Source organism: Cebus imitator, unplaced genomic scaffold (genome assembly GCF_001604975.1).
Source record: "Cebus imitator isolate Cc_AM_T3 unplaced genomic scaffold, Cebus_imitator-1.0 Scaffold73, whole genome shotgun sequence".
Lineage (NCBI taxonomy): Eukaryota > Metazoa > Chordata > Mammalia > Primates > Cebidae > Cebus > Cebus imitator.
In genome coordinates, this window is record NW_016107388.1 from 7,372,524 (window position 1) to 7,386,625 (window position 14,102).

A 14,102-nucleotide genomic window follows, 5' to 3' on the forward strand; every position below is an offset into this window, starting at 1 on the left:
GCAGGCACTGTTCAGAAAGGGGTTTCGAGGGGCCTAGCCTGTGCTGCCATTTCCATTCTTGTCCTGTAAGAGAGACAGGAGTGCCTCGGTGGGGTTGTCTCTGTGCCCGGTGGGACTCACTGACAGCAGCCAGCTGAGTCAGCAAATGCAACAGCTTGGCGGATAGGCTGCAAAGTCTTTGCCAGGCTTAGGCTTGCTTGGGCCATTGAAGGATTCTGTGTGCTTTCTCCTCTGGCCTCAGATGTGATAAGTATTCCTCCAGTGTGCCCCCTGCTCTGAGGCCAGAGCTAGGAGGTCATCAGGCCGTCAGCGGGCAAAGTGGAAGTCCCTTCCCACCTTGAACAGCAGGCACCTTGAACTGCTATGCGCAGTCTGAGACATCGCCACACTCTCATATTTCCCATGGCCTTGATGAAATACCTGCCCAACTTGGAGGCCTCCCCCATGTGCCTGAAACCCTCCTGCACCAGGGATTTTCAAGTAGCTGTTTCTTTCCTTTGGAAATTTGCCTCTTTCTCTGTCTAGACACATTCTTCAAAGTCTAGACAGAGACCCGACTCCTCCAGGAAGCTTGTCGTGGATGATGCCAGCCTCTGATAGCTTTTCCTTCTTCTGACTGCCTGTGTTTTCTGTACAAATTTACCACGAACTTGCCTGTATCATGGTTACCTTAGAAATAATGTTGGTCTTGTTTTACATTTTTTTTTCCTTTTTAAAAGGCAAGCATTGTGCTTCATATTTCTTTGAATGTCTGCAGACCAGCACATAAAATGTCGCTTTGTAAAATGGCCTTTCTGGGATTCTGGGAGAACCTGGTTTACACTATGGAATATCAGTAGTGTGTGTGTGTGTGTGTGTGTGTGTGTGTGTGTGTGTGTGTGTGGTGATGGATGGCCATGGGAGTAGGCAACTGTGAGATTAGACAAATCTGGAACATCCACAGCATTGTCACCTTTAATACATACCAAGTATGTACTGCTGTGGCCGGAAATGACTTGTTTCATAGGCTCTTTTCTTTCCCCTGCCAGCCTGTGAGTGTTAGGAAAGCAGCATTGCCTAATTGATCTCTGCCGCCCCAGGACCCAGCACAAAGCACTGCCCTTGGTAAGTACTTGGTAGAGGTTGTTGATCAGCCGGGAATGCATACATTTTTAGGAAACATTCTTCTCTCCTCTCCCCATCATCCCAGGCTGGCCCATATCAATAAATTAGAAGTCCCTCCCTTTCTGAAGTTTTAGAGAAAATTAGCTTCGCTCCTTTCCTTGCCCGGCACTCACCATCCCCAAGGGAGGGAAGCAGTGGGCCGATGTGAGACTGGGGAAAGAGCTGGAACTGGATGGCTTCCATCAGTGGAGTGGGCTCTTTTCCACAGCAGCCTATCCAGAGGTTGCACACTTCCTTCTTCCCTGTGGAGAGGTCTGCAGTAGTCTGTCTGTGAACTGGCAGGAAAGTGCAATTGGAGAGGTGGGTGTAAATGCTCTATTATGTCACCAGATGCAAAATGTTTCCAGTTCCCCTTCACTCACAACAAACCTGATGTTTTCATCTACATCTTTCTGAATTCTTTCTGACTCTGAGCAGGGAAAGGAGCCCTCATTAACTATCACTCCCATATCTCAATGAAGGGGAAGGAGGTAATATCTTGAGAAATGGATGCTGGGCCTACCTCATCTCCACTTCATCTGTGTCGCCCTTGCAGGCCAGCCTCTTACTTCGCCTCTACATCCATTGGCTGCAGTGCTGGTGTGAACCATGGCAGGGCTGATGCCTCTGGATTTCAGAAAGAAGAAGAAAGCAACAGACCTTTCTGAGCGTTTCCTTTTGCTTCGAGCTGGTCTCTACCATTTGGGAGACTGTACATTTGCAAGAGATCCCATGTAATGCCTTTGAGGATTCGGGTGAAGGTGGGTGAAGAGAAGCCTAATGTGAGCTCAGATATGCAGGTCTCCTGAGGTATGGAAGGAGAGTTTATGTATTCACTGTGCCTTTTCTTTTATTCTTACTTTGACAGCTGGAGCCTTGCGCTCTGAAGGGCCATCTGAAGGGACTGGCCCTTCCCGGGTGGTTATCTAATTCCTAGGGATCACATGCAACTCCCCCAGAGCTTGCCTTTCATATGCAAAGCAAGCAGTCCACAGCCTACTCCCACCACCTCCTCTAAGGGGCTTTCACACTGGGGCCAGTGTCCCCTTCCCTAATCACCCCAGGGCAGGCACCAGACAGCTAAGGACAAGCCCTGAAATGATTCAGACCAGCCAGTCCAAAGCCTGTGTCTCCTGCCTTGCCTGTGTTCCCCAGGGGAAACCACTGTAAAGGCTCTTGCTGGTGTTTTGCTCCCCACCCACCTGCCGACTGACCCTGAGGCTTCCCTCTATGCACCGCCCCCCATGTGGTGCACCGCCTCCTCTTGGGACCTGTGAGTAACGAACTGTGTCTTCAGTGGCACTTGTCTCATGATTTGTTGGCCTTGCCAGACCTAAATGACAATAAAGCTTATATTTTAAAACAGTTTAGAATTACTGAACTAGAAAAAGATCCATGAATAGAAGAAGAATATCGCCATCTCTCATTGGAAACTCGCTTTGTGCCAGTCATTGCTATAAGTTGATTTGCTGCATTAGTTCATTCAATTTTCTCACATTCTCCTGTCCACTGATGCATTTTTCAAATGAGGAAAATGACCGGGATCAGGGGAATTAGATAACTCTTCCCAAAGGACACATCCAGGGAGCAGAAAAGCAGGCACAGAAGACAGCACACATTTGCTGAAAGCAAAGGAAATGGTAGAAATGGCTGTGGGCTGGCTTCAAAGTGAAGGATTTTGTGTTTGTGAGAACTGGAAATCACTGTGGAGCCTTCATGAATTTGCGTAGATAAGCCATCTGGCCTTTGCACATGAAAGATCTCTGTCACTGGTTATTTATTTATTTATTTTATTTTTGAGACAGAGTCTCGCCTGTTGCCAGGCTGGAGTGCAGTGTCCTGATCTTGGCTCACTGCAATCTCTGCCTCCTGGGTTCAAGCGATTCTCCTGTCTCAGCCTCACCAGTAGCTGGGACTACGGGGGTGCATCACCACGCCCAGCTAATTTGTGTGTGTGTGTGTGTGTGTGTGTGTGTGTGTGTGTGTGTGTATTTTTAGTAAAGATGGGATTTTACCGTGTTGGCCGGGCTGGTCTTGATCTCCTGACCTCGTGATCCACCCACCTCAGCCTCCCAAAGTGCTGGGATTACAGCGTGAGCCACTGCTTCTGGTTCTGTCCCTGGTTTTTTAATAACTGGTGATGAAAACGGATGGGTTGGCTGGACACCCATGAAGAGTCTTCCGCTTATCAGCTGAAGACAGGGACAGGCCTCAGAAATTCCTGCGGCTCCCAGGCTCCTCTTCTCACACCCCAGGTAGCTCAGAGACCACTGGAAGTCTGAATCACATCAAGCCATTGACTGAGCTACAATTCCTTACAGCCCCACAGGCTACTGTTGCTTAAAGGCCCCAGGATGTGATCTGTGGAAACCTTAAATCCATTTTATAGTTGAACGTCAATTGTAATGCCTTCTACTCAAAGGAAGCCAAGAATTAAATTTCAGAAAAAATGAACACCGCAAATTCCGGCTGTTTACATCATGCCAAAACAAGCTGAAAATTCAAGTTCATTTGCTGCCTGTCTTCCCGTGTTTTTAAATTTTGCTATAAAAGAGATTCACAAAGGTGGGGTGTTTCCTTTTTTTTTTTTTTTTTTTGCGCCAGATTCCTTGTAACTTAAAACTGATTGACATTAGTCTGATGAATGTGCGTGGTGTAGACAGTCCCAGGCTTCCAAGTCTGTGTGGGCAAGTCACCGTATTTCAAAATGAAACCTAGAAGGGGAAGTGTTAGTGCCTCCAAATTCAGTGTGAGTTGAGCATCAAAATCACCTGACAGGCTTTATGAACGTGACCTCAACTAATGGCCCGTTCAGGTTACCTGCTGGAGCCGGCTGAGTTTGCCTGTCTCTCTTATTAAACATTTGCTCCTACAGAAAATCCTACTTTAGCTTTTGGTTAGCTGGGAAGTTCAAAGACAGATCTTCCCTTCCAAAAAACATGTTTGAGACCTGCTTTAAATAACTCTTTCAATTTTCCTCCGCTAACTGGGCCACCCCACCAAGGATGTACATCTTCAAACTCTTTCAGAGAATTCAGATGTCAGCACCAGCTGTGCACCAAGAATGAATGATTGCTGCTGGTGTGTTACGGAGGAGGAATCAGCACTCTGGGAATCAGCGCGTGGATCCTCTACTTCTGCTTGTTTTTTTGTTTGTTTCCAGATAGAGTCTTGCTCTGTTGCCAGGCCAGAGCGCAGTGGCACAATCTGGGCTCACTGCAACCTCCTCTTGGGTTCAAGCAATTCTCCTGCCTCAGCCTCCCAAGTAGCTGGGATTGCAGGCGCATGCCCCCATGCCCAACTAATGTTTGTATTTTTAGTAGAGACGGAGTTTCACCATGTTGGCCAGGCTGGTCTTGAACTCCTGACCTCAAGATCTGCCTGCCTCGGCCTCCCAAAGTGTTGGGATTACAGGCCTGAGCCACCATGCCTGACCAGATCCACTATTTTGGGAATGGACAATCATTTAATTAAGGCATACAAATTTGTCATTTTGGTAGATTTAAAATGGTCAAATTTTAGCAGTTTCAGACAGTTCAACCCCATTCTACAGCATTTCTCCCATCTTACTGTTATCTGAAGAGTGGGTGACCCACCAACTGGTTTGTTTAGGTCTGGCCCATTGCTGGCACTGAAATCCCACATCCAGGGAGGCCCCTCTGTCTTAGACAGACTGAAGTGATTGGTGGTCTCTGGGAGACCAGGTACAAGCTCTCCAGCTTGGTGTATGGGGCACCCCATCTTACTGCATCCTCTGCTCTGTTAAGGTGTCACTGATAAGGGAAAGCATAATTATAATCACGAAGTGCCAAACATTGTACATGACCTCATTACTCCTCAAAACAGTCCTCCGAAGCTTAGAAAGGGTAGGTGGCCTCTGCAAGATCTCACCTGTATTGGGGCTGGAGTTGTCCATGAATCCCGATCCTCAGCATTCTACTGTGGCCAGACACTCTGCTAGGCCCTGGGATGAAAGAGAAGAAGACAGGCCAAGTTTTTGACACTAAAAACGGAAAAACGTCAAACACGTAGTCCGTGGATGACATTCCTTTGAAAGTGCGGGAATGGAGAGCTTGCACTTCCATCTCTTTCTGAATTTGAGGACACAGACGTAGTTTGGTGACACTGTGCCCCCTGTGAAGCCACGGAGGCAGGGCGTGGCTCCCAGACTGTGCAGTGTGTGGGGAGCGGGCAGGTGAGGTCAGTGCCTGACAGATCAGTCAGGAACCCCATACCTGACTATCCAGGTTGGACACGTGGATTAATTTGGGGGTTCTCTCCCTGTGGATTGTGGCTCCTACGAACAGGTTTTTAAAGTGAGGATTACTGGTACCTAACATTTTACTGAAAAATAAAACTTATCAGAGCACTAAGATAGTTCTTTCAAAGACAGCTGTTGGCCTCCTGACTTGATCAACTGTATTCCTCAAAAGGGGGTGCTGTGGTTTCCCCAATGAGATGAGAAACCGCAGCACAAACAAGGAACATCTTGGTGGAAAGCTGATTGTATTTGAAGACATGGGGAGTTTTTCTCTGTTAGAAAAACAAACAACAGACTCACATAGAGGAAGACTGGAAAAATCTTATGAATTCCTAATGTAAAACATGCAGAAGAAATGATTTTGAAGTTACCTCAGCTCTATTCCTAAATAGGATACTTCCTCTGCTTTTAACACTTGTTTATACTCGAAATACCTCAGGTTCACTAAATATGCTAATAATAATACTTACTACCCAAGAGCTATTAGCTTCCTGATCCGATGATCTTATATGACTAGCATGTATCATAGCATGTATAGTAAAAGCACCTCTATACGGATTTCACGTAGGACTCCCCAAAGCCCACGTAGAAGCCCCTGTTGCTGGCTCAATAGTACTGGCAGCAGTTCTCCTAAAGCTAGGTGGCTGTGGTATAATACGACTTACTCTTATCCTCCATCCCCTAACAGAACCTGAAGCATACCCTTTCCTCATATTGTCCCTATGAGGGATAGTTATGAGAGGCTCTATTTGTCTGTGAGAAACGGATCCAGAATCACTTATTGCTTATTCCTCTGCAAGCCACATAGCACTTGTTATTACGGCTATCCTCATTCAGACCCCTTGAAGCTTTACAGGTGCTGTCACCCTTATAATTGCTCATGGACTCACTTCATCCTTACTATTCTGCCTAGCAAATTCCAACTACGAGCAAGTCTATAGCCAAACCGTATTACTTACCTGATGCCCTCAAACACTGCTTCCACTGATAGCCTCTTGATGACTTCTAGCAAATCTTACTCACCTCACCTTACCCCCTACCATTAATCCAGTAAGAGAAATCTTTGAGACTATGGCCTCATTCTCCAGATCTAATATCACTATTATGCTTATAGGACTTAATATACTTTATTTATTCCCTAAATATGCGAATCACTACACAACGAGGGGCACTTACATATTATATTAACAGTATTAAACCTTCCTTTACACGAGATAATGCACTAATGCTTATACATGTTGCACCTATTTTCTATTATCCTTAAACCCTAAAATTATTTTGGGGGTTTGCATGCTGTAGCTATAGTTTAATCAAAACATTAGATTGTGAATCCAACAATAGAAGCCTGCAACTTCCTACCAACCAAGAAAGTATGTAAGAACTGCTAACCCATGCCCCCAACATGACTTTCTCAACTTTTAAAGGATTAGAGTCATCCGCTGGCATTAGGAACTAAAAACATTGGTGCAATTCCAAATAAAAGTAGCAAACATGCATTCTTCCACTGCTATAACAGCCTTAAGCCCATTAATCTTACCGATTACTATTACCTTAGCCAACCCCTGCAAAAAAGGTTCACACCCCAGTTACATAAAAACTCTGTGACCCAGCTCTCAGGTCACAGTGTTAAATGTTGAAGTGCACAGAACTGGACTTCAGCAATAAACCATGGAGCGCAGAGCTTGCACATCATTCAATCATCTTCTAAACTTGATATTTTTTCTTTTGTCATGTAGGTCACCAATAATGTGGAATCTGTTTCACAGAGACGAGCTACTTTTAATCAAAAATTGTAAGGCATGGTGAGTACTCAAACATATGACTGTAATTTTCTGAATAGATTTTAGATGCCAGGTTTTAAAAGCATTTCAAAATGTCTACATCCTATAGAAGCTTGGACTAAGCTATTTCATACTTCATAGTCACTGTAGTTCGGCCTCTAAAATTATGTGCATTGTCATTGAATAGAATTCTTCTTAAACAACTAGAACACTTGGTTGATTTTAAATGACTAATTATTGTTATATTATGTGAGAGCACATAAGGTATGTTGTGCTTTACAAAGAAAACCCACGTTTCCCATGGTTTGCAATTCAAATTGGATGGCTCTGAGTCATTAAAAAGCAGGTGAGCAGCAGACAGAAAGCAGTGTTTTGAAAGGAGCTATTTGTTTCTCCTATCTTGGCTTTGCTTAAAAGAATTATTTAAGGCTGAGGGAGGAGTGAGGATGAAGGAGTCGGGCTCGATTTTGGTCACTAGTTCAGTTAGCCTCTCCGTTAGCTCAGCATTTTGAAGGAAGCTTGAGTGTGAGAATCTGCAGCCATTCCCCTAAGAGCAAAGTGAAATGTGATTTTCAAGTCCAAAAGAATGAAAATGTTTCAATGATACTGAACAGGCTATGCGGAGGAGAGCAGAGGAAATCCGCAGGCTCCTGACTCCGCACGGTTGTCTTGGGGAGAATGCTGTTTGAGTGGATTGATGTTTTTATACATATTAGACTGTTTTGGTGAGACGGCCTTGCCAAGTAGGTGTCTGGTTTTTTTTGCTTCCTTCTGTGTAAAGATTTTCAATTCCTTGAACCATCCTCTGGTTCCTATGGTTTTGTCATTGTTCTCTTAGGAAAGAAAAAGGTGATAGAAAATATGCACTCTTCACCCTTTCTTCGTTCTCAGGGGGCATTGTGCTGTCACCTTGAGTCCTGTATGGAGTTTTCAGTGCCAATGCTCCGAGGCGTGTGAGTAAGCGTTTAACAATGACCAAGATCTGAGTCAGATTCAAACCCAGCAATACAGAATTCTCATCTGAATTTCAAGTTACGGAGATTTGTCTTTGATTTTTATGGATTTTGCCATTTAGAAAAAAAACAGCAAGGTTTCAATGCTCATCTTCTCAGCAAGAAATGGGAAGGTCTAGGAAACATTTTAGCAACCCAAGAGATGATTCCTCAGTTTTTTCCTAAGGGGAATTCTTTTTTAATAGGTAATCAAAGGAAATGTTTGTTTCCAGGAGGAAGTATGGAAAATATATAAAATCTGTTTTTCGATATGTTGGTACAGAGATATGTATGTGAAAAGAAAAAATACGAAGGAGAATTATTTTTAAATATAAATTGCCACTTCTCTAACTCCTCTGCCCAAAAAGAGAGATTGGAGTTGTCCAAGATAGTTGTAAACTTGAGTTCCTGTTAATTTGCACATATATTCAGGGAATGAGATTAAATTAACAAAGGAAGAAAAGCAGGAAAGAAAGCAACTCTGGGCCTGGAGCACAACTGCTGTTGTGTTGATGCAGAAAATGACTGGCTCAGACTTTCCACAGAAGCTGCCTTGATGCTTTGAGTTGTGTTAAGAAAAAACTCTGGAGTTCAAGAGAATCTGGCTTTGAATCTAGGCTTGACTGTTTATGGATTATATGAATTTGAGCACGTTACTTAACTTCTAGTCTCAGTTACCTTGTCTATATAGTGGGGCACCAACAATATGCCTTGAAGTTTTTTAAAAATAGAACCCAATAGGGTAATATTTGTGTAACTCACGCAGCAGCTTCTGACAAAATAAAAATTCTTAAGTGTTTACCTTTTTCACATTACTCAACTAACAAGTCTTTATTATTAACATTTGACATGTAATTAAAATATTCAAAAATTTAATTTTTTTCCTGGTGTCAAAATAAAATTATAGTGACAATAATAAAAAGCTAACAGGTAGGCATTGTCCTTCGGTTAACTTGGGTTAATTTTAAGCAGTGTTAGTGTGTTATGACTTTAGCATTACTCATTATTAGTTATTCTATGTATCAGTTAGGAGAGAGAAATCATCCAGAAATTTTAATAGAGAAAGCTGAATATAAAGAATTATCAACTGTAACGGGAGACTGGAGTAAGGAGTTTGGCTAATAAGAAGTAGAGGGTTCTAAGGAGTATTGGCATAGCAGCTAGAAAAAGCTGCCATTCCCCCAGGCCTAAGAGGAACACCCGAGGAAGGGCTGAGAGCCAGACCTCACTGGGAGGGCACAACCCCATGTCACTGGATGGCAGGCAGGTCACTGTGGTGCGGCACTGGTAGGACTTGCTGGAAATCCACCCTCTGGAAGTCACCGGAAATATTCCTTCTAAGTGACAAGGGAAGCTCCTTGTGAGAATGTATTTCTCCGGAGGCACCGAGCCTCTGCACCCAGTGCCCAAGAGAGGCTGTAGGGGGAGGATTCTGGGTGCCAGGCACCCCTGGCTGCCCTGCTTTGCAGAAGTCTCAGAGTATAGGGGAGCTGCCTGCCCTGTAGGAACCTGTTCAGGGCAGGAAGCAAAACACACCTGCTGTATCTCCCCAGTGACCTTAACTGACAAAGCTAAATATTTTAACAGTTAGCAAAGTGAAAATATTCCAGTGGCTCAGAACCATTTTCATAGAGCAGGCAAAAAGGGTGAATTTTGAGCTAAGCATCAGTAAATGGCTAACACTGCTAGTAGGAGATACACTTTTCCAAAAATTTATGTGAAATATATATGGTGAGACTTACGAAACAAGAGAATGTAAAGATACGTAGTACCTGAGAGCTTACCCCTGCTTACCCGTGGTCAGTTACGGAGACTGGACTACCTTGCTTTTGTCTCTTAGTGCATTTGTTTTTCTTATAGTGAACTTGGAATGTAAAGCTCGAATTGAATTGACAGACCCTACAAGAAGCAACTTCATGAAATTTGGGTTTATGATTATAAAAACATTGTTAAAAACATTATTCGTCGTGCTACATAGAGTATTCAAATGAGTAGAATTCTCTTTGGTTGCAGTTCTGATGACCAATAGATGTTGTTTCTTTTAAGACATGAAACAGTGGAGCAGTAGCTATCCCGTGGTTAGGGTTCACCAGACACTAGTCAACATTGGATATTGATTTGTGCAACTGATGAGATTAGGAGGCAGCTGAAATAAGAAATTAATCAAAGGTGGAGATTAAAAAACAACAGGAAACATAAATGAGACTAATATAAACATTGATAATGTAAATGTACTTCCCAGGGTAAAATATAAAATTTTCCCTAACTTTTCTTTTCAGCTGCCTTATGAATTAATTGGTATTTGATTGATTGATTCACAACACCAGTTGTTAACTAAATTTAATCAGCTGGGAAACATTGCCTGGATTACTTAGAATTATTTCTGCGTGAGGGCTATATGATTGTATGTAATCAAATAGACTCAAGAAGGAAGTCAATTCTTTAAAGTCACTTAGGCTTTTAAATTTTTTCTCTCCTTTTTTCTTTTTATCTATCTAATAATTGACTACTCATTAAAAAATGTGATATATATATATCTAAGGAATTAAATGTCATTGAACTAATGCTACCTGTAACAAGAGGAAGGAATTGTTATTGAAAGAAGGGAAAAAAAAGAAAATAAGTTCTGCAAGACTACTTTTGTGCCTGTGTATTTGATTTATTTAATTCTGCTAAGGGAGACATAAATGTCTTACAATCATTATATATAGATTGAGCTTATATGCATATTGCTTTAAAATGCTCTGTCTCCACTTTCTGCTTAAGGTCCATCTAGTTTCTCCTGGACAGGAGCTATGTATTCTCTGCTTAAAGCAGAAACATCTTGGAAAGCTGGCTTGAGTTGGTGATGCTCAGTATACAAATAGCAGAGAGTGCTGTCTAACTAACATGAAAGCTTAGTTCATCAGAATTCTATTCATATCAAGGAATCTTAGAAATAAGAGAAAGTCAGTTTTAATAGCTACTCGCTACCTTTATGATCATAAGTAGTTTAAGGTTCTATGGTTGCTACTTTTGCCAGTAGCATTTATGCTTCCTGTTTGATCTTTTTGAAGATTTTTGTCAGATATTAAACAGGTTTCCTTTTACAAAACTTACAGCATAACCCAATAAATCTTTTTCTAGATGCTTCTTAGTGGCCCATTCCCACTTCCCGTTATGCATGTGGTTTTGATAAAGTTGCCCCATTCAACTAATCTGTACTTAGTAGGAACAACACTTGAAAGCAGTTGGGACCAGTGTATGTCAAATAAATAAATATGATTTCCTAAATAGGCAGAGTGAGAATACCCAGAATGGTTTATCGTCATAACCATTCCCAAAGCAGGGTTGAGGTCTTATGCGGAGGTCTTACTCTGCTGTTTATGATCAACCCCAGCTAGCACACAAGCAATGATGTCTTCTCAAAGTACGTTCAAATACTTGCACTTAAATCAAAAAAGTAATAAAAATGTCAGTTTTTAAAGAGGTTATCATTTAAATGGTCTGTTAGAAAAACGACAGCAACATTACCCCTCTCAAAGAAGAAGGCTGAAAGGATAATTGGACATCAGCAGAATACCAACACATTACTGGGAAAAAGAAAGGGCACAGGAACCTCTAAAATTCACAGAAATAAAAATCAGCACAAGGACCTAGACCCGCATTAGAACCGAGTGATGAGATGACTACTAATGTCGATGAACAGCAGTATAAATGTTACACGGTTCCGGAATGTTCCTTGGAATTATTCAGGGAGTTAGAAATTGACACATTTTACATTCTCTTTCGTATTTAAAATAGCCAATAAAATTCATTTTGCTAAAATATACTTAATATGCATGCTGCAAGAAGCCAAGTTCAAGGGCACAATTTTGCATAAATCATGTGTTAGTTGTTGCTACTGTTAACAGCCATCTCTTTTTTTTTCCTGGGGTCAGAGTCAATTGAGAGACATATAGAAGCCTGCGAGGCAGAGGTGAAAATACCTGCTTTATGACTTATCAAAGCCAGATGGGAGAACAGGGGTTTATGTGTGGGCCAAAGGAGATACTAATTTCTCCTCTATGCACTGAAGTCAGTTCTCAACACTGCACTGGACTGCACCTGCCTGGGAGCTGGAGGGTGCTGCCCCCTAGCGGAAGGCCCCGGTGCACACAAGCAACAACAGCCACAGACCCACGGCCGGTCCATCTCCTTTGGTAACTCATGAGAGTTTCCTGGGCAGCCTCATGTTTAATTTTCATCTTGATTGACTCTGAAACAGTATTTTCTGTGTAGCCATGAGGAAATGAGAATTTGTTTCTTATAGATCTCCACTGAACTACTTTCTCATTTCTGATTAAGCTAATTCCTTATTTTCCCCTCATAACTAACACCCACTCGTCTCTGGGTTAAAGTTCTCCTTAGTTGGCAAAATCAGATACTAAATAAAATATGATAAAAATAAGTTAAAACTCTTGCTCTTCCTTACTAGAGCTGTACAATTTTCATCTTGGATATGACAGGCCCAGTCTTGGGATTTTCTTGCTCTGACTCAAATACAAAATGAGCAGCTAGTTTATGGCCCGGCAGGAGCCAGAGGCGACCCACCGACTTCCTAATCGAGAGCTCTTCCCACCTCGCAGCATTGCCACAGAACACCTGAAGGTGCAGAGTCTCTCAGAGTGGTTGTGAGTGCACCCTGGAGGCAGGTGGCTTTGAGCTTGGATTTCAGCTCTGCTCTGACTAGCCCTGTGACTTTGAGGGAGGTTATGACCTTCCTGGACCTCCAGTGTTTCACGTGTAAAATGCAGACCACAGCATTTCTGTTGCAATATTACTGTGTTTAAATGAGACTATGTGTTTGAAATGCATCTTGCAGTGCCTGGGGTGCAGCACCTACCCATAGTATGAATAAAAAATCGTTTAATTTTACACAAGTTGTGAATGAAAGAGGCATGAGTATGTAAATCATTTGAAAAGATACATCAGTTACATGACTTCTTCCTAGAAACCAGCCGTGGGCAGAAGCGGTCCGTCGACACCTTCTTTCTTTTCTCATTTCTGGTTTGGTTTCTGGCAGGTCTGCCACACTTTTTCCTTCTGTGGCTGCCTTGTGTCCCTGTAACACCGCTGGGGCTTTATTCCTCCAATCTCACCTCCCTCTGTCCAACCACAGCTACCTTTCCTTGTCCTCACAGCCTGATGTCATCATAAGGGGCGTGACTTCCCCTTTCCACATGGTACAGAAAGTAACACTTCAGCCACCCCCAACTCTGGAGTCATAATTCAGTTTCTTTCGGTTCTCTAACAGTCCAAAGCGATCTCTCTCTTTTTTCTTCTCTTAAAAATGAATGTGACAAATAGCACGTAGTACTTGCTATGTGCTAGACACTGTTCTAAGCACTTTATAAGTATTAACTCACGTTATCTTCCCATATCTAATCCAATTTTATATAAAACAGAAACCAAAGCAGAGAAGGGCTTAGTGACTTACCCGAAGTTACCCAGCTAGCGCTTGGTGGAAGCAGGATTTCAGGCTGAGGAGTCTGGCCCCGGCCTCTGTGCTTTTAGCGGCTCAGCCCAGCTGCTTCTCGGCCACCCTTGCGACATCAGCTTCCATCTCGCACTGCCAAGGGCGGGAATTCCAGACTTATTAGACAAGCCTTGAAAAGCTTAAGAATGTAACTTTTAAAAAGTTCAGCGTCTCAAATATTTATCCTTTCTTTGCAGTGAGAACACTTGAAATCTTTTCTTTTAGATGTTTTGAAGTACATAGTATATTAACTATAGTCACTATGTTTTGAAATAAGCATGAGCTGATCCTCCCGTCTAACCGAAACTGTGCTCTTTGACAGACATCTCCCCTTTCCTTGTCTTCCCCTCCATAAACATACAGTTTTTATTTGCCAGTTAAAAACAAAAAGAGGTGCAATGAACAGTTGTGTTCTTTTTTTTTTTTTT

The 14,102-nt window shown here is 42.6% G+C and overlaps 1 long non-coding RNA gene across 1 annotated transcript in view; it reads right to left on the reverse strand.

Moving 5' to 3' along the window:
• LOC108306742 overlaps positions 1–14,000 on the reverse strand; it is a 32,982-nt gene extending 18,982 nt beyond the window's left edge. Inside the window, exon 1 of the long non-coding RNA XR_001826259.2 lies at positions 13,636–14,000. This is a non-coding gene — a long non-coding RNA (uncharacterized LOC108306742). The remainder of the gene's footprint in view (positions 1–13,635) is intronic.
• Positions 14,001–14,102: the final 102 nt, after the last annotated feature.